We start from the raw sequence: 27,995 nt of genomic DNA on the forward strand, positions 1-27,995 counted from the left end.
ATGTTTTAATTAATCTTTTAGGCATCTATTGCAAAGTTACTGAAAATATTTACTCTTCGATTCTTGGAGGGAAAATGTTTGAATATTAATAGTGATTACCTCTGGATACAAAATTACAAGGGCTCCTGTTTTATTCTTTACACCCTGTTTATTCTTTACACCCTTTTCGAAAATCTCATTTAAGAGCATACATATCTTATACAAAAGATGTTATTAATGGTTTTTTATTAATTCATTCAGTAAATATGCATTTAATATCTGCTCTGTCTAGACACTGATGATTTGTTTATGAGCAGGACTGACACTATCCCTATTGCCTCAGAGCTTACATTCAAGGAAAGGAGACAGAAAATAAACACGGAGGAAAGCCCTGCTGGCTTGGATGTGGGGTGGGACTGGAAGGGAGGAGTCAAGATGGTCTGAACAAAGGAGACTATGATGTCATTTACAAAGAGAGGAAGAAAGTGTTTCAAATCATTGAGAGGTTATTGATCAAGTAATACCTGTGAAATACACACATGAAAGACAAGTGTCATTGGGATTGATACTTGGCTAAGGAGATTAAACTATTATTTAATTGCCTACATCTCTCCACATCCTGAAAAAAAAAATGTTTTTATTATAAAAATTTCACTCTAGGGGTGCCTGAGTGACTCAGTCAGTTAAGTGTCTCCCTTCGGCTCAGGTCATGATCTTGGCATCTCAGGACTGAGCCCCAAGTTGGGCTCCGTGCTCAGCGGAGAATCTGCTTCTCCCTCTCCCTCCACCCCTCCCCCACTCCTGCTCTTGGTCTCTCTCTCTCTCTGTTTTCTCTCAAATAAAATAAACAAAATCTTTTAAAAAATTTTTCAGTCTAACGAGTTAAGCACTATTTATCAGAAGAAAAAATTTTGAAAACTAAAGGATTTCTAAATTCTATAGCTCTTTGCAGCTTAGGATTTAAATTTATTAACTTGCCTGAGATGCTGAGAGAATTGGGTGTGCAAGCCTTTGAAAGGCATTTTATAGGGTCTTTTAACCAAACTCATTTATTTTCTACCCAAATTTTTACAAAAGCCCCAAGCATCCTCTAATTATAATTATTCTCTGTACCTCAATGTTTAACTCAATCAATCTCCTTTTCATTTCAAAGACAAGAGAGTACTTCAATATAAGAATTAAGAGGTTGTCGCCAAATTTGTTTTAAGATTTAATTTATTTATTTGAGAGAGAGAGAGAGTAAATGAGAGAGAGAGAAAGAGAGAACACAAGTGAGGAGGGGCAGAGGGAGAGAGAGAAGCGGACTACCTTCTGAGCTCAGACTACCGGGCTCCATCTCCAGACTCCAGAATCATGACCTGAGCCGAAGGCAGATGCTTAACCCACTGAACCACCGTCTTAAGATCTCATACTGTGTCAGTTATTAGAAGATTCATAACATTATTAAATAGTAACATAGGTGACTGTGGCTTATCAGACATCAAATGGTCAAATCATTTTTACACATGGTCACACCTAAGGAAATAACCTGTACTAACATTCAAATAGAAAAAAAATGTTTTGTATCATTTTATGTGACAGTCATTGGAGTGTCTCTTCAATTTCATCCACACCATGGTCTCCCTTCTTCCGTTGCACTGCCATTCCCCCTCCCCATCTACTCTGTAGTAGTTACTCTTTGTATTGTTATTCCTCTTTTGCATACATCCTGGGGGGGGGTTCCCTCACCAATTAGCCTTTTGACCTCTTTCCTCCTGATTGAGTCAGGTGCTACCCTCTCCATAGAGCTCTTCTTCGCTTCATCTCTCTCCTAGCTACATCAAACTTATTTTTTTTTTTAAGATTTTATTTATTTGACAGAGAGATCACAAGTAGGCAGAGAGTCAGGCAGAGAAAGGGGAGAAAGCAGGCTCCCTGCGGAGCAGAGAGCCAGATGCGGGGCTCCATCCCAGGACGCTGGGATCATGACCTGAGCGAAGGCAGAGACTTTAACCCACTGAGCCACCCAGGCACCCCTACATCAAACTTATTTACCTCTCTGCGTCCATTACTGATTACCAAAGTCCAAGGCACAGCTAGGGGCTGCACATACAGTGTTAAAGAAAATAGTCCCTATGTGCAAAACTTTTAAGGAAATAGAGCTTTTATAGTTCATCTTCACTGTTTTTTAGTTACATGAATAAATGAATTAATTTGGAGACTAGATAAAATCACTGTTATCACAGAGTCATAAAAAATTTACTTGGGTGAGTGTAATTATCCACCATGACTAGTGCAGCAAAGCATAAAGAAGGCTCCAAAAGCTGAAAAATTTTCCATGTCCATTGACCTAGAATCTTGAAGAAATTAAACCACATTTTCAATTAAAAGAAACAGAAAGCTATCAGAATATGAGAAAATGAACTCTTTATAAAAATTGAACGTGCTTTTTAAAGCACTAAAATAGTCTTTTTTTAGGCCATAAGTTTGTTTTGTTTTGTTTTCACCTTTTTGCGATTATATGTGTATGTCATGCTTTTAAAATCAGTGCCATATGGTATAAAAACTTGTAACTAAGAAATGAAAAACAGGTTCTAGTGTAATCACCATCATTTCAGATATTTGAATGAGGTTCTCAGTATCTCTTAAGTGTCCTTGTGCAGCAAATATGTTAAATATATTTGTCCTTTTGTCCAAAAAGAATGTGATGAGGTTTAGTTGACCAACCGTAGATATAGAAATCCATCAAAACTTAAAATAGACTAGAGAAACATACTTTGCTGGAGGTAGAATATCATAGCTATCGGTGGTAAGCACAATAATGGGCTCCCGAAGATATACAAGTCTTAATTCCCAGAACTTGAGAATATGTTATCTTCTGGAGCAAAAGGATTTTCGCAGATCTCTTTAAGAATCTTAAGACAGAGAGATTGTCCAGGTGGTGACCAGGATTTTCTCCTTGATCAAACTCTTCCTAGGCTCCTCTGAGCCCTCTTCCCAACTAAGCCTCTGTTTCTAACAGCTTGAAGCTACATCCCTAGGATGCCTCTAGCCCCCATTTAAAATGCCTGCCTGAGAAAACTCAAGCTGGCCAAATGAATTAACTGTTTGTTCCAGCCAACTCCTGAAGATAGAGCCCCCTGTCTTGCACTCTTGGTGGGAGGGGAGGAGCCTAACTTTTCAGAGGGCTAGTTAACAAACCCAGATGGTCAAATGGACCAACCTTCACTTCCTGCTTCTTAAGATTTTCATTTCCCTGACTGTGCGGAAGCCATTCCCCCCAATTTCCTCCCTCAGTCTCCCTCGAAAACCTTCAATTACCTATGCACAGTCTGGAACGGAGCTCAGGTCTTTCTCCTACCATCAGTCGTCACCGAATAAAACCTGGTTTCACTGCTTTAATTAAAGTCTGACTGCATTTATCTTTGACAGTGGGCCCGATGTAAAATCACCAGGGTCCTCATGAGGGGGAGGTGGGAAGATCAGAAACCAGAAGAGGAGACAACTGAAGCAGAGATGGTGATCAGCTGTCAACCAAGGAGTGTAGTCATTCTCTACAAACTGGAAAAGGCCAGGAAGGAGTCTTCCCTAAGGTCTTGAGAAGAAATACAAGCTGGGGTTCCTGGGTGGCTCAGTGGGTTAAAGCCTCTGCTTTCGGCTCAGGTCATGATCCAGAGTCCTGGGATCGAGCCCCACATTGGGCTCTCTGCTCAGCAGGGAGCCTGCTTCTCCCTGCCTGTCTACCTACTTGTGATCTCTGTTTTGTCATATAAAAAATAAAAAATCTTTAAAAAAAAAAAAGAAAGAAAGAAGGAATACAAGCCTATGGACCACTGGATTTCAGCCCCATAAGACCTTTCTCAGACCTCTGACCTCCCAGAACTGTAAGATAACAAATCTGTATTATTTTCAGACACTAAGTTTGCGGTGATAAGTAATAGCCGTAAGAAACTAACAAGCCATCTGTGCTACAAGATCAGCCCAAAGTGTGTTAATGTCTTATAACCACCAGAAATAGGATCGAAACAACCACCTTATGGATTTTTGTGACCATGGACAATCTGGAACTCGTAGCAGGCTGGCATCAGTACATTTCTAAGGAATATATATCTTCAAGTAGGTCTGTGATTCAAAATTAAGTATCTTTCTTTGGGAACAAGCAATACATACTGGATACCAGAGAACTTGCATAAGACTGAGCGGAACTTCTTGACAGACATACAAGGGTGAAGTCATGATCATTTTTCTCAGCACTTTTAACAAGGCTGATTCATTTTTTTTTTTTTAAGATTATTTATTTTTGAGAGAGAGTGCAAAAATGAGGGAAGGGGCAGAGGGAAAGAATCTTCAAGCAGATTACCCGCTAAACACACAGCCTGACGCAGCGCTTGATCTCATGACCCATGAGATCATGACCTGAGCAGGAACCAGCCCCAAGGCTGATTCATCTTTACTGAAATTGATTCCCTTCACAATTGCTAAGGAAAATTCTAACATATAACACACTTTCAATTAGCTCTGCTCTTGGGGGCAATATAATAAAATGATATACTGTCGGCCCAACACCAGCCTTCTTACAGAACCTTTAAAGGGCTGCTTGTGTTTGCTTGGTGTGCGGGCCTATGGAACGGAAAGCACAATGGACTCTTCTCCCAGAAACAGCATAGAGAGACCAACCAGCAAGTTGCATGTTACCTTGGTACTGGAGGCCAGATTTCAATTTGATAATTCATTTTCCCTCTCTTGAGTTTATTTATTTTTTATTTTTTTAGTATTTTTAAACTTATTTATGTGTGTGAGAGAGAGAGCACAAGCAGAGGGGAGAGGGAGAAGCGCGTTCCCCACTGAACAGGGAACCTATGCAAGACTTGATTGCAGGACTCCCAGGATCATGACCTGAGCCAAAGGAAGATGCTTAATCGACTGAGCCACCTAGGCAACCCCCTCTCTCTAGTTTAGATTGCCTACACTCTTGTATTTTGAGGTGTTTTGGTTTGTGGTTAATCTTAAGAGGCAACTATATTATCAAATGCCAATATCTGCTCCTTTCCTGTTTTCTACTTGCTGATCTGATACATTTCCAGAATGAATGTCTTTCTTAGTTAATATTGTTCAGAATAAATATCTGGCCTAAATTTGCCCATTCTTTCAGATGGCCATTCACATACCCATTGATCTCATATTTCCCTAATATTCTTTTTTAAAATTAATGTATTATTTAATTATTTAATGTATTGTATTGTAAATATAATGTATTATCTGCTTCTGGGGTACAGGTCTGTGATTCATCAGGCTTACACAATTCACAGCGCTCACCATAGTTTCTCCAATACTCTTTTTTTTTTTTTAAGATTTTATTTATTTGACAGAGATCACGAGTAGGCAGAGAGGCAGGCAGAGAGAGGGGGAAGCAGGCTCCCTGCTGAGCAGAGAGCCCGATGTGGGACTCCATCCCAGGACTCTGGGATCATGACCTGAGCCGAAGGCAGAGGCTTTAACCCACTGAGCCACCCAGGTGCCCCAGTTTCTCCAATACTCTTAAATGTATACTTTACAATCTCTAATATTTCTGGCCTCTCACAAAACAATTTTTCCAAGATACACTTATAATACAGATTGTGCCCATTTCTATTCTGCTCCATTCTTGCCGGCCACATCTGGGGGAAAGTAACTGAAAAATCACTTATTTTCGGGACTCTTCCCAGTGGTAGTCTAAGTTCAGGGATATTAACAATTCAAACTGGATGAACACTTGCAGCAAGGGAAATGGAAATTATATTTTTCTGGGAACTTCTATGTTGTCACCATTAAATCATACTGTGAAATGGTTTCAGATTGGAAAGATTCCATCTCCCGCAACATGGGCCCTGTGGCTCCAACTGGGCATTTTCCTTCAAACTATAAACTTTCTTTAGCTTATTTTACATTTCAGTTAACTTCAGCAGGCAAATGGGTAAAGAAAAATATTATGTTTCAGCTGTAAGTTTGGAAGGGATTCTGTTGTGTCCCTTGGAGGATTTTGTAATGGCAAAATTGCATTGACTGCAAACAGCCCTTCTTTTAACAGATGTGCATGATACACATGGTTTAGGAAGGAAACGAATTATGGTCTGCAATCCATTTGTAATGAAGTAACGTCTCTAAAATGACCACTGACATCCTACCTTCTTTGGTGGCAAGTTTTACAAAAGCAACAGCTCAATGAATAAATTGGTTACTTCAACTTGTGCAAGGTTTGTAACAGGTAATTCCCCCCATGAGTGTCTTAATGTTTCTTTAATTAAGGGCTGCATTCTAAATTAATTAAAGAGGACCCCGGAGGAGAAACATTGAGCTGGCAAACTTAATTATGAAGCCTTGGGGTGTAACAAGTCTCTAAAAGTGAAATTTAATAAAACTGGCTCTACCTTTAAATAAATGCAAACCCCTCTTCCAGAAAGTCGAATTAATTTGGTTACTCACCGTGTTTGGGGGAACGAAGCCCTGGAAAAAAAACTCATTCTTGCTATGAAAGAGTCTGTAAATATGTCAGAGCTAGTTTGCTAGTTTTGTGAAATAACTTTAAGGATAATAAAATAAAATTAAAATTAATTTTTAAAAATTATATGGTATGGACTTGTGCTTCTGGGAATAACAGACCAAGATTTCCACCAAAGACACTTAGAAAATCTGGACAAAATCTTTTTGTAAAAATGGCTTTGTGGGATCGGAGTTAATAAAATAGTAAAGGGTTACCAAGCTGGAAGCCAGTGGAGGACATAGGCCTGGGAAGGGAGCTGGAGTTTGGGGTCACTCTGCCCCTGGGGATGTTTGCCAATCCTGAAAGCCTCACACTTCACAGCCTCACATGGCTTGGGAAACAGAGAACGAGGTCCAGAGTCTACCAGAAGTGTCCTCCATGAACGTTCTTCTTCATTTTCAGAATGGGAGAGTTGCATCCTAAGATTGGGGTGAACTAGAACTTGAACGAGAACCTGAAGTTCAGCTTCGAATTATCTCAATGCCTAAAACTGGAATAATATGAAGAAGGCAGACAGAAGCAAACGTAAATTCATCCTGGATGAACAGAATCCTGGATTCATTCTGGTATCATCGAAAATAACCAGGCACATAAAGACTCGTGACATGAATAAAACTAGAAGCAAAAAAACAAACCAATGGGGGCCTCACACAGTGGAATTACCAGATGTGAACTCCTAAATGCTGGGGGGAAAAAGAAGAAGGAAAGGTTTTGATGTCCGGGTTATTTTGGTGAGAAACACCAAATTGTTTTTGTGATTTGGGTTTGTTTTTTTTTTAAGGTTTTACTTATTTATTTGTAAGAGAGAGAGCAGGGGGAGTGGCAGGCAGAGAGAGAAGCAGGCTCCCCGCTGAGCAAGGAGCCCGATGGTGGACTCCATACCAGGACACCATGATCATGATCTGAGCTGAAAGCAGATGCTTCACCAACTGAGCCAACCAGGTGTCCCTGAAATACCAAATTGTTAATGCATCTTTGCTTTCAGATTAGCCAATCCAGAACGCATCCCCTCAACCCTAATCCCTCCTCAGAACCAGTCAACACTAGCCCAAACACTGCATGGCTTCTTCAAGTGGTTTTCCTTGCTGATGAACTAAATAAAAAAACCTAACTTTAAAAGTGTATTTCTTGTTATCTTTGGCTGGTAGCTTTGACACAATTCAATGAAAGAGTTAGGATCATTCCCTCTGTATATGATGAGAAAGTCGTGATGGATTTCCAGCCATTGTAAACACAATAACTTAAGAGAAAGAACATGATATCTGATTTTTTTGAGAAGTGTGGGTCATCTAAATGATCTAGGGAAGTTTTAGACACTTAGTTCCTACTTATATATCTGAATAAGCTAATAATACAACTGTATAATTCAGAATTTTTTTTTTTTTTAAGATTTATTTAGTTAAGGGACGCCTGGGTGGCTCTGTTGGTTGGGCGGCTGCCTTCCGCTCAAGTCATGGTCCGGCATGCTGGGGTCGAGTCCCGCATCTGGCTCCTTGCTCAGTGGGGAGCCTGCTTCTCCCTCTCCCTCTGCCTGCCACTCTGCTCGCTCGCTCGCTCGCTCTCTCTCTCTCATAAATAAATAAATAAATAAATAAATAAAATATTTATTTATTTAAAAGAGAGAGACACGCATGCACAGGAGCAGGCAAGGGAGAGGGGCAGAGAGAGAGAGAGTCCTGAAGCTACTCCCCACTGGGCAGGGAGCCCAGCTCAGGGCTCAATCCTACAACCTGCGATGGTGACCTGAGTGGAAATCAAGAGTCAGGCACTTAACCAACTGAGTCACCCAGGTACCCCTGTAATTCGGGGATTCTTAAAGCTATATATAGCCATCAGGTCCTGGAAAGAAACAAAATAATATGACATAGACACCAAGATCTTAGTGCATCTAACACAATGTGGTCCTTTAAATTATATGCAAATTTTTAAAATTTCATATTTGAAGTTGTAATTTATCAACTGTAGGTTAAGATAAGATTTGCCCTGGCCACAAGCTCATAGTTATTTACCTACATGAATGCTGAGAGGTAATATTATTTGATTTCCATTTCCTTAACTTTTGGGGGCTTCTCCAGCTGCATGCCAGAGACAACAGTCTCATCAGTGACAGCACCAATAAAATCTGGGGTGATTTTCAGTTCATCCAGGATTGCGAATCACTAGTTTACATGTCTGTAACCTAAAACAAAAATAGAAAACCTTGTTTAGGAAAAGGAACATTTTTTTTTTTTCAGGTTAAATTATCCCGCTGTGTGAATTAACAAAATAACTGAGACCAGGTTTAAGTCACAAGGACAATAAATGTCGTTTTTATAACCAAGAGAAGAGTGCCATGTAGATCAGACTTTCCACTGTTTTGCTTTTCATTCGACAAAGACTTATTGTGTGCCTACTGCAAGACAGGCCTTGTGCCCTGGAAATAAGAGTCAACGAAGCAGACATGTTCTCTCGAGGACTTTCTGGTTTAGAGGAAGAGCCAGACATTAACCAAACAGTCATACACAGAAGTATTTAAGAATGACCTGTGACAAGTACTACGAAGACACAGTACAGAGTCCTTCGAGAAAACATGTAGGGGGCACCTGTTCTGGGCTGAAATGTCAGGGAAGTTTGAGTTTGAGATAAAATGTTTCAGTTGGAAGATTAATAAAGTGGGCAAGGGTCTCCCAGAAAAAGGAAAAAGCATGTGCAATGTCCTGAAAAAGAGAATAGGGTGATGCTTCTCGAACTTTAATATGCACATATGAGTTGTCTAGGGGTTCTTATTAAAAGACAATAGATTCAAAATGCAACACAGGATAGACATCAAATTCACGAGAGAAATTAAAAATTTAAAAATTCAAGTTAGTGTACTTAATTAATTCATTTAATTAATTTAAAAATTAAATTAAATCCTTGACCTTTATAAAGAGGTCATTCACTATCTGTTTTATAAGGCTGTGCGTAGGGCAGGGGTGCAGGTCCTAGAAATAATAGAAATGGGGGAAAAATCGGTTTTTCATGGGGATCCCTTTACTTTCATGGTCTCATTGGGAATCTCTCAAAAACTTTTAGTAAACTTTTTTCTATATTGTTATGTAAGAGATTTTAATGAATGGACTCTGCTTAGCAGTTAGTGGGTCCTTTTTATGAGATTGATGATGTCTTTTTTAAATTCTGGGAATGTTTTTCCCATTATTTAAGAATTAGGTCCACTTCAGGGGCGCCTGGGTGGCTCAGCTGGTTAAACGTCTGACTCAGGTCAGGATCTCAGGGCTGTGAGATGGGTCGTGCTGGGCTCTGCACTCAGAGGAGTCAGATCTCCCTCTCCCTTTGCCTTTCCCCGCCATCGCTCACTCTCTCTCTCTCTCTTTCTCCCTTCTCTCCCTTGCTCTCTAAATAAATAAACAAGTCTTCAAAAAAATAATGTCCACGTCATTATATCTTTTATTCCCTGTGTGTCTTTTCTGTCTCTATAAACAGTGGAAATTTTGTCTTCCATGACCCTTTCTTTCATATGGTCTATATTTTGTCCTTTTGCACTGTAGTTTAGAGAAACAATTGATATGAATTATGAACATGACAGTTTTTTTTCTCTACTGGGTCCAAAGATGCCACGAAATTGGCCTTTAGTTTTACCCGTCAGATCTTAATTTGTTCGAACTCAAGCTGATTCTGTTTTAGAATCGTAATTCTATAACTCCTTTTACATAACTCCAAAGACATCATTAATTGTATTTGTTTTAAATTCTGTTCTAATTGCTGTATTAAGTTGTTTATTCAAGTATGCTTTCTGGCATTCCCCCCCCCCCCCCCCGTGGTGTGGCGTTTTGTAAGCAGAAAGAGTTAGGGGTCCTCTGAAAAAGAAAAAGAGAAGAAAAAGCTTTCGGGACACAAAAGAAGTCATTTTAGACTCCTAGCTGTTTTTGTGATCTACGCCCAAGGACAATACTTGCAGAACTTCCTAAGGGGTGTTGGGAATTATTACAAAGGAATATAAAAACCTCGGTGCTTAAGGATTTTAAGGAAACAAGGAAAATGCAAAAAATAACAGTCTCTATAGGCAAAGAGCTAGCCTGACAGTATCCAACGTAAATCAGTAGTAAAATTCCTGGGTCAGTTTTTGCAGGAATTAAACACTCTGAGTACTCCATGACGGGATGGACTGGAGCCAGACGACTGATGATACTGACCTTGGCAGGCATTTGTGACTTGGGTCAACTAAGACCTGTACTCTGTCAGCTAGGACCGGCTTTTGCCTCAACTCTGTACTGAGGTCTCTTTGCCAAGCCCATTCATGAATATGCATGCACCCTGAGCTTAAAACTTCCCCAGTTTTGTTGGTTGGGGAGTCACAGCTTGGGAAGTTGTTCATTGTCATGTCCTTCATTTGCTGCAAATAAAAATTGCTTCCTGTGAACCAATCCCCAGGAGATATCTGTAACTCAACAAGGAACAAACTCACATGAGTTAGGTTACATTTTCTCAAATATTTAATGATATGCATTCGTGTGCTCTTCTTTGCATTTAAGAATCTCTCCTAAGCTGTTCCGTTGTATCTCCCTGGGCAGCCTGCTCAGGAAGAAGTGTGCTCTGCACTGACTTTGCTGAGAGTCCCAACCATCTTGCGCCCACAGAGGGGTGGATTTATAATTACATTTCAGATTTTTCCTTGCTTGATCATTCTTCACAGTTTCTGATTCATCCTATTTCTTTTTTTTTTTTTTAAGATTTTATTTATTTATTTGACAGACAGAGATCACAAGTAGTCAGAGAGGCAGGCGGGGGGTGGGGGAAGCAGGCTCCCTGCTGACCAGGGAGCCTGATGTGGGGCTCAATCCCAGGACCCTGGGATCATGACCTGAGCTGAAGGCAGAAGCTTTAACCCACTGAGCCACCCAGACACCCCATGATTCACCCTATTTCTGATCCCCTTTTTATTTTTGAGTTTAGTTATCTATTAATAATTTGCCATTTTTAGAGACATTGATAAGACAGAGATGTAGCATGTATTTAATCTGTGATCTTTAAACCAACTTCATAATTATTTGACATTAGTTTTTTTATGTTTGTGTTTCCTCAATAGGGCAACAATACGTTATGTAGAAAAAGTGATGACTCACTTTTTCTATAAAGATAGATGTAAAGAAGGATGGAATGGAATTCACAATCCAGAAATAGACATATACATTTATGAACAATTGATTTTTGACAAGGGTTCCAAGATCATTTGCTAGGGAAAGAAGAGCAAAACGTATAGTGCTAAGGCAACTAGAAACCACATGAAAAAAAAAATGAAGTTAGGGGCGCCTGGGTGGCTCAGTGGGTTGAGCCTCTGCCTTTGGCTCAGGTCATGATCTCAGGGTCCTGGGATCGAGCCCTACACTGGGCTCTCTGCTCAGCGGGGAGCCTGCCTTCCCCTCTCTCTCTGCCTACTTGTGATCTGTCTTTCAAATAAATAAATAAAACCTTAAAAAAAAAAATGAAGTTAGAACCCTCTTTGACACAACATGCAAAAATTAACTGAACATGGATCGGTGACCGAAGTATGGGAACTAAAATCATAAAACTCTTAGAGGAAAATGCAGGAGTAAATTTTAACTAACTTGGGTCTAGCTATGGATTTATCAACATGACACCTAAAGCAGGAGCAACGCAATAAGAAATAGAAATATGAGATTTTGCCAAGTGGAAGATTCTTGTGCATCAGAAGTCAGTACCAAGAAAGTGAAAAGTGGCACAATGGGAACAATATTTGCAAATCATATATCTGATATTAGCCAGATAATTATCCAGAATTACTCTTGTAATTCAACAATAGAAAGATAAATAACTCAGTTTAAAAAGGGGCAAAGGTTTTGACCAGATATTTCTCTGTGTTCCAATCAGGTAGAGCTGGAGGTGCGGGCGATGAAAGAATTCACTCAAAGTGGAACAAAGGAGATAGAAGTTTATTGACTACACTGTGAGGGAGCAGTGAGAGACACACTGAGAGGAGAGGACAGGGAGAGGACAGCAGAGGACAGACTGCCTGCCAGGAGTCTGTGGTGGGAAGCTAGCTTTAAAGGGGAAACTGTGGAGGGACCAGAAGGTGTGGAATTTTCCTTTATTGGTACCTGTGCCTGGCTGTAAGTAGCCCATTGGTCGGCTAAAGCCTATGGCTATTTTTTTTTTTTTTTAAGATTTTATGTATTTATGTCAGAGAGAGAGAGATAGCAAGAGAGTGCAGAAGCCAGGAGGAGAGGGAGAAACAGGCTCCTTGCTGAGCAGGGAGCCCAACGTGGGGCTTGATCTCAGGTCCCTGGGATCATGACCTGAGCCAAAGGCAGATGCTTAACCAACTGAGCCACCCAGGTGTCCTGATTGACTGATTGATTAATTGATCGATTGACTGCTTTTGTTTGTTTTGGTTTGGTTTTGATTTGGTTTTGTTGTTGTTGTTGTTGTTGTTGTTTTAAAGAGGGAGTGCATGCAAGCCAGCGGGGTGGTGGGGGGGTACACAGGAGAGGAAGAGAGGGAATCTTAAGGAGGCTCCACATCCAGCTCCATCTCACAACCCTGAGATTATGACCTGAGCCACAACGAAGAGTCAGACCCTTCACCGACTGAGCCGCCAAGGTGCACGGAGAGATTTTTATTTTGGACAAGTGGGAATGTTTTGAAACTATATAGAAGTGGTAGTTATATAACACAGTGACCATACTAAAAGTCACTGAATTGTTCACTTTCAAATGGTTGGTTTATATTAAGTGAAATTCACCTCAAAAAACAATGTTTTTAAAGCAGTGACTGATTTTCCACTTCCATTTCTGGACTAGATGGAGTAGACATACATTCTCCATTCCTCCCACTAAATGCAGTTAAAATCCCTGGATGTTATATATAAAACAAATATAATGAAACTCTAAAAGGTACAGAGAAAATGCCAGACCATGTAGGGGAACTCTGGATTTCAGAAACAACATGGCAGTGTGGTTCTTCAGTTTTCTTTTTGCTTCATGTATCTTACACTAGGCAATGGAGAAGCCAGAAACTTGGAAATCCCAACAGTACAGACAAAAAAGCCCCCAACCAACCAACCAACCAACCAGTCAACCAAACAAACAAACCAAAGAAAAGCCTCCTCTTTCTAGCCAAAGGACCAAGAAAGGGGAGCTTGGTTTTCCACCTTTAGAGCTTGGATTTCCGCCTTCCAGAGAAGCCACTCTCCTCCTCATTGAATGGTGTCAGAGGAGGTCTAGTGGAGAGCCAGGACTATCTCTACTGTGTGGTGGTAACATGGTCACCCCCTGCAGTGTCATTACGTCACATGGGGAACAGGAATGAGATGAGACCCTGCTGCTCTTCCCAGGCAAGGTGAGATTACTAGAGGTCTAGAGTGACAGGAACACCCAGTTGTAAAGCGGAGCCCTTTGTCACCCCATATAGCAGTGGAATCTGGACCTTCATACCCACTTAGCAGTAAGGGAGCAGCACCCTCTCCCCTCACCAGAGTCGTGTCAAAGAAAACCTGCTGAGACAGAAGATGAAAGTAAGATTTAGAGTTTCATGACAGAAGATCAAAATGTCCAGGTTCAAACAAAAACCACTTGTCATACTAAGAACTAGAAAAACCTCAGCTCGAATCAAGAGACACTGAAACCAAGGTGACAGAGATTTTAGAATTCTATGACAGAGATATTAAGGCAATTTGAGAACTGAAAAAATACAGGAACTTCAATAAAAAACCTGATGGATATGCTTAACAACAGAATTGAGGAGCAGAGGAGAGAATCAGCCAATGTGAAGACAGAACAATAGTATTCAATAGGACACCAGACAAAACAGACGGACAAAAAGGGAAGAGGGCCTTAGGGACCTGTGTGGGTGTAAACTACACAAAAGATCTAACATTCATGGGCGCCTGGGTGGCTCAGTGGGTTAAGCCGCTGCCTTCGGCTCGGGTCATGATCTCAGGGTCCTGGGATCGAGTCCCGCATCGGGCTCTCTGCTCAGCAGGGAGCCTGCTTCCTCCTCTCTCTCTCTCTCTGCCTACTTGTAATCTCTCTCTGTCAAATAAATAAATAAAATCTTAAAAAAAAAAAAAAAGATCTAACATTCATATCATCACAGTTCCAGAAGGAGAAGACAAAGAGAAGGGTCCAAAAAGGAATTTGAAGAAACACTGGCTGAAAATTCCCCACATTTGGCAAAGAACCAGAAACCTACAGTTTCTTGAAACTGAGTGGACCCTGAACAAGATGAAAGAAAACATAGTAGAATATCTTCCAGATATAGGCTTGGTAAAGAGTTATTAGACATGATGCCAAAAACATGATCTATAAAAGAGATGATTGATAAATTGGATTTCATCAAAATGTAAAATATTTGCTCAGTGAAAGATCCAGTTAAGAGGATAAAAAAGGCAAGCTAACGACTGAGAGAAAATATTTACTAACCACATATACTACAAAAGACACATATCTAGAATGTTCAAAAAAAAAAAAAACACCTTTCAAAATGCAAGAGTTAAAAAAAAAAAAGGCAATCCTTTTTTTGGACAAAAGACGTGATGTAGAAGAACTGACAATACTGACTCCATCTTGGCCCCTCCATCTGGATCCTGTTTGCACAATGACTTCTCTCAGGACTATTTGTTCTGGGCCCCTGGGAGATTAATACACATGCCTCAGAAATGGCCACCAAGGTGGGGATGGGGGAGGCTTGGCCTCCCAGGAATCTGTTAGAGATAGCATAGTTTTCCCTTCCTGATGCATAGCAACACCACAAGATCTAATGAAAGGCTAGCCATCACTTGGATGCATGCCAACCCTTCCAGGTCACTGCAGTCACCCTTCCTCTCCACCTCTTATTCTATAAAATCTGTGGACCAGACTTTGTAGAAAATAGCTCTGCAGTCACCCTTCCTCTCCACCCCTTATTCTATAAAATCTGTGGACCAGACTTTGAAGAAAATAGCTCTGCGGCTACATAGTTACCCTGAATAGAGCGGAGTCTCCTGCTTTGTTTTCTAGTCTCAAAATGAATACTTTATTGATGGATACTTTATTGTCCCTCCCCCACCATCTAACACATAAAACGTTATTTTGTTAAAAAGAATGTACATAAGTCAAGTAAGCACATGGAAAGACATCCAAGATCATTAGTCGTTAAAAAAAAAATACAAATTATAGGGTGCCCGGGTGGCTCAGTCAGTTAAGCATCTGCCTTTGGCTCAAGTCATGATCCCAGAACTCTGAGATCAAGTCCTGCATCGGGCTTCTTGCTCAGGGGGAAGCCAGCTTCTCCCTCTCTACCACATGTGCCCTCTCTCATGCATATTCTCTCTCTCTCTCAAATAAATAAGTAAAATCTTTTTTAAAAAAAGGTAACCATAAGGGTCAGTAGATGTAGAGTACACTCTTCACTCTGTATAATCTTTGCAATTTCCTCTGAAGCTATAATTATTTTTAAAAAATGGTGACTGTAATTTGACAGCTATTTAATTTGAGGGCACTTTAGTCATGTTGTCTAAAAATTTAGCTTAGCCCTCTGGGACATTTGGTTGAAATTTGAATGAATTACCACTAGATGACACCATAGGTTGCATAACCAAACCATCACAATCTTCCCTAAGGTTTGAAATTTATTTAAGCTTCTATTGTTTTTAACTATATCATTATTTTAGAATTTAAAAGATGGGATTCATAATCAGATAAAATGTTACTCTTTGTTGATTTTTTTTTTTAATTTTTAAGTCATCTACACACCCAACGCAGGACTTGAGCTACAACTCTGAGATCAAGAGTCACATGCTCTATGCCTCCTCTCTTTGATCTTAAATCTCATTTTAATTATGTATTAAACTTTATAGAGGGGCGCCTGAGTGGCTCATTGGGTTAAAGCCTCTGCCTTCAGCTCAGGTCATGATCCCAGGGTCCTGGGATCTAGCCCTGCGTCAGGCTCTCTGCTCAGCAGGGAGCCTGCTTCCCCCTCTCTCTCTGCCTGCCTCTCTGCCTACTCTCATTCTGTCAAATAAATAAATTTTTTTAAAAAAAAATTTAAACTTTATAGATTTTATTTATGTTTTTAGATTTTTGGTCTAACTAAGAAAAATGCTTTTAGTAGTAATAATAAAACTTTTATGCTTTAAAAAAGAAGTTTTTAGGGGTGCCTAAGTGGCTCAGTGGGTTAAGCCTCTGCCTTCAGCTCAGGTCATGATCCCAGTGTTCTGAGATTGGGCCCCACATGGAGCTCTTTGCTCAGCAGGGAGCCTGCCCCCCCCCCACCGCCTGTCTCTTCCTACTTGTGATCTTTCTCTGCCAAATAAATAAAATCTTCAAAAAAAAAAAGTTTTTAAAAGCACCTCCTTGGAGGTGCTACTCTGTGGCTATAATGAAAGATGAATAATTGCAAAAATATCACTAAAGAACTCTGAGAGATGTGAATCCTATGAGTTAAGTTACAAACAGCCTTAGATCTAAGGGATCTGCCTGGGTCTCCTCAATTTGCTCCAAGAGTCTAGAAGTGCTGTCAGGCCAAGTAACCCCACACTCACCTTTTTCTTGAAGGTATATCTGTTTTTCCTGGTATTGAAGTACAAGAGCTATTATGTGAGGTGACAAATACATTCCAACCCCAGAACTTGGTTCTTGTTACATTTTTCTGGAATGATTCTCTTGTCAGATGTCCACCCTTCACTTTATATAAGTCTCTAAAATGTCATCTACTCAGAGTTACTAGTTACTCTGAGTAACTCTAGTTTTTAGTTACTAGTACTAATACTTTGGCATATTTTTTTCCCCAGGGTAGGAATTTTGTCTAATCTATTCACCGATCCCATCTACCTACTTCAGTATGAGCATGTTAACAAGATAAATGATAAAATAAGGGAGATACATGTGATATGAGTACATAGTACATTCTGAATCAAGGTCTACATTCCCAGTAAGCCTATTCCTGATGTCTTTTTCTGACATGTAAATATCTATCAGCAGGGGCATCTGGGTAGTTCAGTCAGTTGAGCGTCTAACTCTTGGTTTCAACTCAGGTCATGATCTCAGGGTTATGGGCTCGAGCTTCTTGTTGGGCTCCACACTCACTGGGGAGTCTGCTTGAAATTCTTTCCCTCTGGCCCTTCCCGCTCTCAAGCACACACACTTGTGCACACACTCTCTCTCTCTCAAATAAATAAATCTTCAAAAAAATAATAAAATAAAAATCTATCAGAAAAACATGTCTTTTGAAACCCTTAATAGCTTAATATTTAAAATCAGTGTTTTCAATGAGTATAATTAAGCCATATTTTTAAAGGGCAAAGAATATCAAAACAGAGTAATTAGGTGTCAGTGAAACTTGTAAATTTATAAAAGATTTACAGCTTTAATTAAATTTTTATATTGACTTTACTTTATGCCAGTAAAAACCAAAACAGTTTAGTTTAGCTTGGTCTTATGAAAAACACACAAATCTTTCTTAATATAAAATAAATACAAATCAGCACTAATACTACTTTTTTCTTCTCATACAGGTAATATTATCACAATGATACTCCGTTATATTGACATACAAATTTAACACTCATGCTTAACTACCACCTCATCAATATATTCTTATTATATGTGGGAAAAATTATATTTTCAGTCATACAAATTTTTTATCTCTTTTAGGAGGTCATATGTACTCTGAAAAGTGAGTTAGCTTAAAAGAGTGGGTGGTTAAGGAGTACGTGATTTATATTCTTAGACAAAGCTTACAATTCTACCATTCAAGGAAGTTCTGAAAACACCATGCTAAATTACAGAAGGCAGACCCAAAAGGCCACATGTTGTATAACTGCAATATACAGTATCCAAAATAGAAAAATCCATAGAGATAGAAAGTAGATTCGTGGTTGCCAGCGGCAAGGGGAGGGAGAAATGGGGAACAACGAATAAATTCTAAAATCAGATAGTGGTGATGCTTGCACACATCTGTGAATACAGTTGATCATTGAACGAGGCGGGTTTGAACTGCATGGGTCCACTCACATGCAGATTGTTTCATCGAATACAGTAAATGTATTTTCTCTTCCTTATGACTTTACTTTTTTTTTTTTTTTAAGATTTTATTTATTGGGGCACCTGGGTGGCTCAGTGGGTTAAGCCGCTGCCTTCGGCTCGGGTCATGATCTCAGGGTCCTGGGATGGAGTCCCGCATCGGGCTCTCTGCTCAGCAGGGAGCCTGCTTCCTCCTCTCTCTCTCTGCCTACTTGTGATCTCTCTCTGTCAAATAAATAAATAAAATCTTAAAAAAAAAAAAAAGATTTTATTTATTTATTTGAGAGAGAGAAAGCACAAGGGAGCTGAGTGGGGAGCCTGACGTGGAGCTCGACTCCAGGACCCTGGGATCATGACCTGAGCCCAGATCATGACTGAACCTCCCAGAAACCCCTTCCTTAAGAGTTTAATAACATCTTCATTTTTTTCACTTAATGTGACTATTCATACATTTTCCTGCAGAAATATTAATGCACTTCTTTATCAGATGCTGTCCCGGACCCCGCTAGAGGTGTTACCTATTACAAAATGGGTTCACTGTTGACTTTTCTAAGGTGTTAGAAATTCCGAGTTCTTAATTCTGAAACGCATCAGGTTTCTGAGGTTTTTGAAGAACAACATAAACTTGCATTATTACTAATAATCATTCACATAATAATAAATACTGAACTTTAAATGTGGTTCCCTTCTGGGGACCAGGGCAAAGAGATGCATGTTTAATAAAGAGGTTAGGATGGCGGTATCTGGCCTGAAAGCACTCTAGATCCCCAGAACCAACAGGGACTAATGCATGATCTCTGCAGTTACCGTTACCCAAAGTTGGTTGTAAACCAGGTTTGGTACCCGATTCACAGGAGCCATACCTGTGCGGCTGACCACTCCTCCCCCTCCCATCTTTAATCTTGACTACAAAGAAAATTTATCCCTCCAAGAAATGCTTATAAGTGTTGATGTTTTTTATTTCTAAACACTCCTTTAATGGGAACAAAATTTAAAAGAAAAACAAAAATAAATAAACCTGAAAACACATTTGTACAATGAGTACTTCTGATGTAAAAATCTCCCCCATTGTTTGGGGAAAAAAAAAGCTGAAGGTTTCTCTTAATGAGAAACCAGTGAGATGAAACCTGAAATAATGGGATATCGGCATTAAGTCAATTTTTTTTCCTGTTAGAAAACAGACATTGTCAGATTATTCACTTCAGTGCTATCGTAAAACAACCTGTGGGTCTCTGAAGACTGTCAAGAGATTATTAGTAGCTCTTGGCCCTTGTTTTTGTAAAGACTAGGTTGAGGGGGGGTGGATACTAGAATAAGGTTTAGTGACAATAACAAAAATTTCAACGAGGTGAGACTTGTTGGGAGTAGAAAGATACAAAGGACCCCTGAAAATATATTTAAACCAAAATGGTTTGGGTACCATATACAAAGGCCAGTGGTTCCCGCAAATGGTCCCGGGACCAGAAGCATCAGCATTACATGCACGTTTGTTAGAAATGCAAATTCTTGGACCCCACCATGGTCTTTCTGAATCAGGAGCTCCACTCAGGGTTGGGGAGCATGGTGTTTTAAGAAGCCATTCAGGCAATTCTGATGCATGTTGAAGTTTGAAAAACCCATTGGCCTGTGCGAATGTCCCCACATATCCCAAAGTACACTGGGAAAATGTTTTTCATGTAGAAAATCAGGCTGCACACTAATTGCATCTTAAAGGCTCTGAGTAGGACTGCAGTGAAGGAAAAAAGAAAGCACGGGAACCCAGGAGGACTAAAGCAAAACATCACGGTGCCCTTGGGGGCAGTTTGTTGCTTTCCTGGAGTTGTAATTTCAGTGTGCAGAGACCAGATCTGTTTTTCCTTTAAGCACTGTAGTAAAATTTATTTTTAGTGATAATTTGTGTTCTCTTTTTGCCTTGCTGGGCAGTTATTATTGGGCACATCTGTCCGCCTTCCTGTAAGAGTAGTAAGCTGCTCTGGTCCCCAGAGGGGCCCCACATGGCTTGGCAACCTCTTTCTATGGGAAGGCTTGGTTTCAGACTATTTTCCATAAAAAAAAAAAAAAAAAAAAAAAATCAGGGATACGAGTCCAACCAGAGACAAGCTGCAAAGACTCAGAAGCTGGTACAGATGGGGTTCATTAGCAATATTTGAAAAAGAACAAAGAAAGCCAAGAGTGGAACATTCTTCTTCTTGTTCACTCTCATTCTTCGTATGATATTCTTTTGTGGTATATCAAATGCACCTGTTGCCCTTTGAACATCTGTTTACAATTAAGGAAGCAATTAATGATTGAAGAATCGGATAGTCATACTGTGGTCTCTAAAACAGAAACAAAAACAAAAAACCCATACTACTTCACACTGAGGCTCAAAACCTCAGTTTCAAACTGATCTTGAAGTAAACCATCCCGGAGGCTTCTTAAATGGAACCCTAATTGTGCTCTATTAAGCAAAAAAGTTACTTTCTGTTCTTAGCAAATGTAGAGATCAAGTTATACATTTATGCCCTATCCTCTTTTTGTTTTTAATAATTATTTCTTAAAGATTTTATTTATTTGTCCGAGAGGAAGAGAACAAGCAGGGGGAAGCGGCAGGCTCCCCGCTGAGCAAGGAGCCAACATGAGCCTCCATCCCAGGACCCTGGAATCATGACCTGAGCCAAAGGCAGACACTTAATGGACTGAGCCTCCCAGACCAGTGTTTACTCCTACGTTAGCTATTTCTTTGCACCAATATTCTCTCTCTTCTAACTTACATTGTACTGATCACGTGCTGCTTTAAATTTCTAGAAAAAATACATAAATAAAGATTAATTTGCATTCTCTTCCTCATTCTTAAAGATTAACCAAGTTCTGTTTGTTCCTTCAACATTCTTTATACTTTAGCAAATATTTTCCTGATTGATTGATAGAGAGAGAAAGAGAAAGAGCACAAGCAGCAGAGACAGAGGGAGAGAGACTGTCACAAGGAGCCCATTGTAGGGCTTTACCTCACGACCCTGATATCATGACCTGAGCTGAAACCAAGAATCTGTCGCTTAACCACCCGGGCACCCCACAGATTTGAGAATATACTGTATCTGCCTTATGCCAGGCATCAGAGATACAAAAGATTATATCACTTTTTAGGGCACCTGGGTGGCTCAGTGGCTTAAGGCCTCTGCCTTCGGCTCAGGTCATGATCCCAGGGTCCTGGGATCGAACCCCATGTTGGGCTCTCTACTCAGCGGGGAGCTTGCTTCCCCCTCTTTCTTTGCCTGCCTCTCCGCCTACTTGTGATCTATGTCAAATAAATAAATAAAATCTTTAAAAAAATTATATCACTTTTATCCTAAGTACTAATAGAAAAATTAGGTAAACTATGCAATTATGGAAAATTCAAAGTAAGTAACACAATGGTGATATGAAGAAAGGAATGTGATAAGCCACATTATCAAAACGATTTGCAATCAGATTTCATAGACAAAGACAAAGCCTTCATAGAAGCTGCCTACGTTGTTTCTTCTCGACTTAAGATATAAATTGGAAGGAAGATGAAAGATGGAGAGATGCTTTGTTTAAATTTAATATTTTAGTGGCTCAAAATTAGTGCCATCCATATGAAGATGTATTATCTATAATATGTAAGTAGCACTTTAAAAATCAAGGACAAAAGAATTTAAAAACCTGATTGAAAAAAAATTTTAAATAAAGGACAAATAATTCACACACACACACACACAAAGACATAATAATGGCTTTAAAATAGGAATGATGTTCAACCTTACTTATAATTAGAGAAATGCAAATTAAAACTACACTGAAATACTATTTGTCTTCTATGTACTGGCAAAAAATTGAAAAGCATGGCAATATATTCTGGTGGTGAGCATTGAGAAAATAAACTTTCATATATTGCTAGTGGAATGTTTTGGGGGAAATTTGGCAAATTCTAACAAAACAACATGACACTTAATTTTTTTTTTTTTTTGAGTAGTCTCCACAGCCAACCTTGGTCTTGAACTTACCACCCTGAGATCAAGTGTCACATGCTTTAACACTGAGCGAGCCGGGTGCTTCAAGCACTTAATTTTTTATTTAGTAATTTGATTTAGTTAATCCCAATTCTGGCAATTTACCCTGAAAATATACCACCAACAATACAAACGAATTATGCATAAGGTTATTCACTACAGCACTGCCTATAATTGAGAATTGCTCTAATAGAGAACAGTGGTTGGATAAGTGGTGGTACATCTGAACAATGGAGTACTACATGACTGTAAAAATAAGAAGTAAGATCTCTATGAACACTCCAGAATATTTTCCAAGATAATTGTTAAATAAAAATTCAAAGTGCAGAGGCTCCTGTGTGGCTCAGTCGATTAGATGCCTGCCTTTGGATCAGGACATGATCTCAGAGTCCTAGGATCGAGCCCCTGGTCAGTCTCCCTGCTCAATGGGAAACCTGCTTCTCCCTCTCCCTCTGCCTCTACACCCTGCTTAGGTTTTTTCTCTCTCTCAAGTAAATACAATAAATTAATAAATAAAATCTTTAAAACATTGAAGTCCAAATAAGTATTTGTAATACGAAGGGAGGAGAAATAAGAAAATATGTATTTCTGCTGCATTGTGTAAATAAACAAAAACAAAGGATGGATAACTCTGAAACTCCTAAGATTGGTTGCCTATAAGGAACAGGGATAAACATGGTGGGAAAAGGGAAAGGGATGTGGGACAAGGAGAATCCCACTGAAGTGGGATGAAATGAACCTAATAACTTTTGATGAAGCGGGAACCAAGCTAACCTAAGTAACTTTGGATAATAGTATATTTATTTTTTAAATTTATTTTAAATTTGTTTTTTATATCTTTTTTTTTTCAAAGATTTTATTTATTTATTTGACAGAGAAAGATCACAAGTAGGCAGAGAGGCAGGCAGAGAGAGAAGGGGAAGCAGGCTCCCTGCTGAGCAAAGAGCCTGATGTGGGGCTTGATCCCAGGACCCTGAGATCATGATCTGAGCTGAAGGCAGCGGCTTAACCCACTGAGCCACCCAGGGGTCCCTGGATAGTAGTATATTTAAAGAATATACTCCAGGGTGCCTGGTTGGCAATCAGTTAAGCGTCAACCTTCCACTCAGGTCATGATTCCAGGGTCCTGGGATTGAGTCATGTTTTGGGCTCCCCACTCAGTGAGGAATCTGCTTCTCCCTCTGCCTCTAACTCATTCTTTTTCTCTCTCAAATAAATAGATAAAAATATTTTTAAAAATAAATAAAGGACATACTGCGAAGTTAAAGACAAACAAAACAAAACAAAACAAAAACCTACCCAGAAACACAGCAATCAGTTAGGAGATTTGTTTTTTGTAAGGATATGGGTGAGCACTTCAAACTATTTTATGTGTATTCTAGGAGTAAGCAAATAAGCAAATATACTGTGGATAATGAGAGTCAAGGTTCTACTGTTGGAGAGACGGGTCACAAATAAAGGGTAAAGAACGGAACGAACACTGTGGTGGTGGATTGAGGTTGAAGGTCTCAGCATGATCTCACGGTTGTAACACACATGCAGATGGACAGAGAGAGACATCGTGTGTGAGTGTGTGTGTGATTTTTCCTCTGGTTCTGTCCTCTGAGAGGGCCTCGAAGCAAGGACATCCCAGCACCAAGGGGGACACCCACAGCTCAGGCTTTGATTTCTAAACGACATTCTCAAAAAAAAAAAAAAAAAAGGGAAAATGAAGAGGAGAAAAGAAATGAAAGTGACTTACAGAAATGGTTGATTTCAGGGTTGCAGGAAAAATACAATATTGAAACATCTCGCAATGCAAGAAAGTAGGAAATACTCAGAGAAATGATGGGGTTGTGTCTAAAGGACATGGCAACCAACATGGAAGGATCCCCAATGGCCAAATGTGGAACAATTTGAATAATTACATAATGATGTAATAGAGTCTAATCCGTTTAATCAAATAAAAATCCATGAGTCCATTCTGAATAAATAGGAAAACTTCTCCTTTCAGTAGAATCCCAACTAATAAATGTAGAAGGAATTAAGAGACTGAACATCACTGTTTGCCAAGAACCACTATAATAATTGTTTCAGGCAGAGATCACCAATGGATGCTAACATAGGTGGATGAAAGCCTAATGAGAAACACAACATGTGGTCTTAAATTATTTCCTCACAAGAGACTTATTAATTGCAAAGTTTGTTGGGTTTTTTTAAAAGTAATTTTACACCAGAGAAATCGAGCCCTAACCAAATACCCCTTAGGGTGATTCATGGAGAAGACTATACTCCTTCTGTGTTATTCTTGACAAAAATGCATAATCTGAACATAATCATGAGGAAAAATCAAGCTAACTCAAATCTAGAGGAATTAAACAAGATTACTGACCAGTATTCTTCAAAATTGTCAATGTCACTATATTTAAAAAAAAAAACTTGAGGAACTTTTCCAAAGCAAATAAGAATGGGGACACAGGACATGTAAATGCAATGAGTGTCTCTTGGGTGCCTGGGTGACACAGTGGTTGGCCACCCAACTTGGTTTCAGCTCAGGTCTGATCTCAGGATCATGAGATTGGGATCCCCGTAAGGCTCTGTGCTGAGCACAGGGTCTGCTAAAGTTTCTCTCTTGCTTTCTCTCTGCCTCTCTCCCTTGCTCTCACTGTACCCCAAATGAATGAATGAATGAATGAATGAATGAAATATATGATGTTAGCCTGGATCCCAGGCCAGAAAAAGGATGTTAGTGGAACAACGAAATAAAGCAGAAATAAAGTCTTTAAGTTAGATAACAGTACAAAATAATAATATTTCTTAATTTTGAATTGGTAATGGTGTAAGATGTTTACACTTAGGAAATTTGAGTGAAAGATATATGGGGAATCTTTGTATCATTTTGCACCTTTTTTAAATAGGCCTGAAATTATTTCCCATGAAAAGTCAAAAATATTTTTAAAGTAGTGATTTTTATTGATAATTTTCTTTCAGTAATATGTTGGAGTTACATGAATGTACACTTTTTTCTTCAATAAAGCTTCTTATTTTTTACTATCTTTTTTTTTAAGAGAGAGAGAGCAGTTTGGGGTGAGCAGAATTATCCATGTTAAGGAAGGAAGAAAGAAAGTTTGTCATTACTAAAGTCAATGAGTAATAAATGTAGTGGCCCACAGGCCAGAACAGAATTCTGTGGATAAAATGCAGCATATATTACTTCTTCCTTATGAATTTAACACAGAAGATATAAATATTAAGTGACTGTCGGTGACCGCCGCAAGGAGAAAAGAAGCCACAAAAAAGTAAGGAGCAGCTTGGTGTAGGAAGAGTAGAAGAGTGGGGCCATTTCAGCCTTTTATCTCGGTGACCATGGTGGGTGCATTCACCTAATCAACAAATTTCTAGGCACTGAGGCCTAGGAGAGAAGAGGACATGAGCACTGTTCTCAAGAAGCTCACACCTGGGGAGTTGGGGCTTGTTGGGGGAGGGGTAAAGGAGGAGTGATGTTGGCTTACACAGGGCTATTGGAGGACACCTAACCAAATGTCCTGCTGGTGGAAAGTTCATCTAAGTGGAAACTATAAGGGTCAGAATTCCTAACCCTACTTGAATCTTCTCCATTTGTCATTTCCTTCATGATGACCAGTTACCTCCTTGAATCTCTGTTCAACTTACCAGTCATGGTGAAGGTAGGAAAAACCTTTACTGAGCCTGAGAAGGGAAAGAACATGTCCAGGGCAAAGTGGAATTGTGTGAGAATATGGACAATCGCAGAAACCAGAAAAGGCTCAGTATGGTTGGCGCAGAACTGATAGGAGCGAGGGGGAAGAGGTGAAAATGTAAGGTGAGCAGATGCCAGAGCACGAAGGACCTTATATTCTATACTGAGCTGTTGGACATTATTCTGAGGACACGGGGGCATGGCTCTTTCCAGAGACTGATTGTATTTCAGTGTGTAAGTCCTCAGGAGTTTACAGTTTTGTTCACAGACCCTCTCTCCGTCAGAGCAACTTCCTTCTGACTAATACTGCCCCCCCCCCCCGAAATCACAGTGATCTTCCCAATTCGCCGAGTCTCATGGACCGCTCTGATGATTAGATCATAAAATCAAACATGAAGATCAAAGGAGATTGTCTTAGCTATGGAAGATTCTTCTGCCTCGCACACCAGCACTCAACAGCTCTCTCCAGGCTGCTTCCCTTCTGTTTTAGAAACTGGCTCTGCCTCTGAATCAAAGGATTTATGGTAAGTAAATATCTCCACCTCCTCACAAACATAATTGTGATGAATACTTTATTTTGTGTGTGTGTGTGATGAATACTTTAAAAAAATATAATGGGATTTCCAGTTTCCACTTCTACACGGAAGGAGCCTAGAAGTCACTCCATCCTTACAGGTAAAAAGCTAAATAGCCTAAAATATCAACTCTTTTTGGGTTCATGAGAAGTGAGCTCACAGGACAAACCACTGTGCCCCAAATGGGAAAGCTCTACTAGTGAATTCTCTCTCTACAGAGAATCGCCACTTACCAGAGCAGAAACCCTGAGCCAAAACCTCTGTGGGAAATAATACCAGCCCAGAAAAACCAGGACCGTAATTGACAAATCCTGGAGGTGCAGACTACAGGAGGTGACTAAGCTAAGGGAATGGGGGTAGGTTCCCATCCTTCTGTGAATTCTACCTTAAGGAGCTTGACCAGGTTCTCACAATAAATATTAGAGAAAAATCTTGTGCTACCCTCAGCTGGTGGGGAAAAGAAACCATTTGAAACAATTTTGAAATACACCAGAGCACTCTGTTCTCTTTCTTCCTCCCCCCTTCTTTCCTTCCTTCCCCCTCCCTCCCTCTCTCTTTCTCCCTTTTTTCTTTTCCTTCCTTCCTTCCTCCTTCCCTCCCTTCCTTTCCTTCTTTTTTTCTTTAGATGTATTTATTTGAGTGGGGGAGGGGCAGAGGGTGCAGGAGAGAGCCTCAAGCAGACTCAGCACTGAGCACAGAGCCTGAAGCGAGGCTCCAACTCACAACCCTGAAGTCATGACCTGAGCCAAAATCAAGTTGGATGCCCACCCAACTGAGCCACACAGACACCCCTGGAGCACTCTGTATGTACACTAGCTGCTCTCAGGAGAAGCTATTTAACCAGAGGGATTTTATCAGAGGCTGCCTGAGCCAGGGGAAGGGAGATACCCAACTCCAGCCTGTTCTAACCATCTCATTCCACGTATGTGTGCATTTGGGGGCGGGAGCTGGGGAATCAGGGAATCATGTGGGAAGTTCAGAGTCCAGAGGTAAAGGTTCACCAGAAGACTGTGACCTTATCCTAAGACTACAGAGCCCTTCCTCTCCCCTGAGGCCTCATCATCACATTACTAAAAGCTTATTTAGAGCAGTTCTGTTTACCAAGGACATCATTTCTGGCTATAAGCAAAAATTACAAGATAGAACAAGAGACAAAAATACAGTCTGAAGATACAGAGCAGGTAGAACCAGATACAGCAGGGATGTTAGAATTATCAGACCAGAAATTTAAAACAACCA

This window comes from Mustela nivalis (genome assembly GCF_964662115.1).
Source record: "Mustela nivalis genome assembly, chromosome: 16".
Lineage (NCBI taxonomy): Eukaryota > Metazoa > Chordata > Mammalia > Carnivora > Mustelidae > Mustela > Mustela nivalis.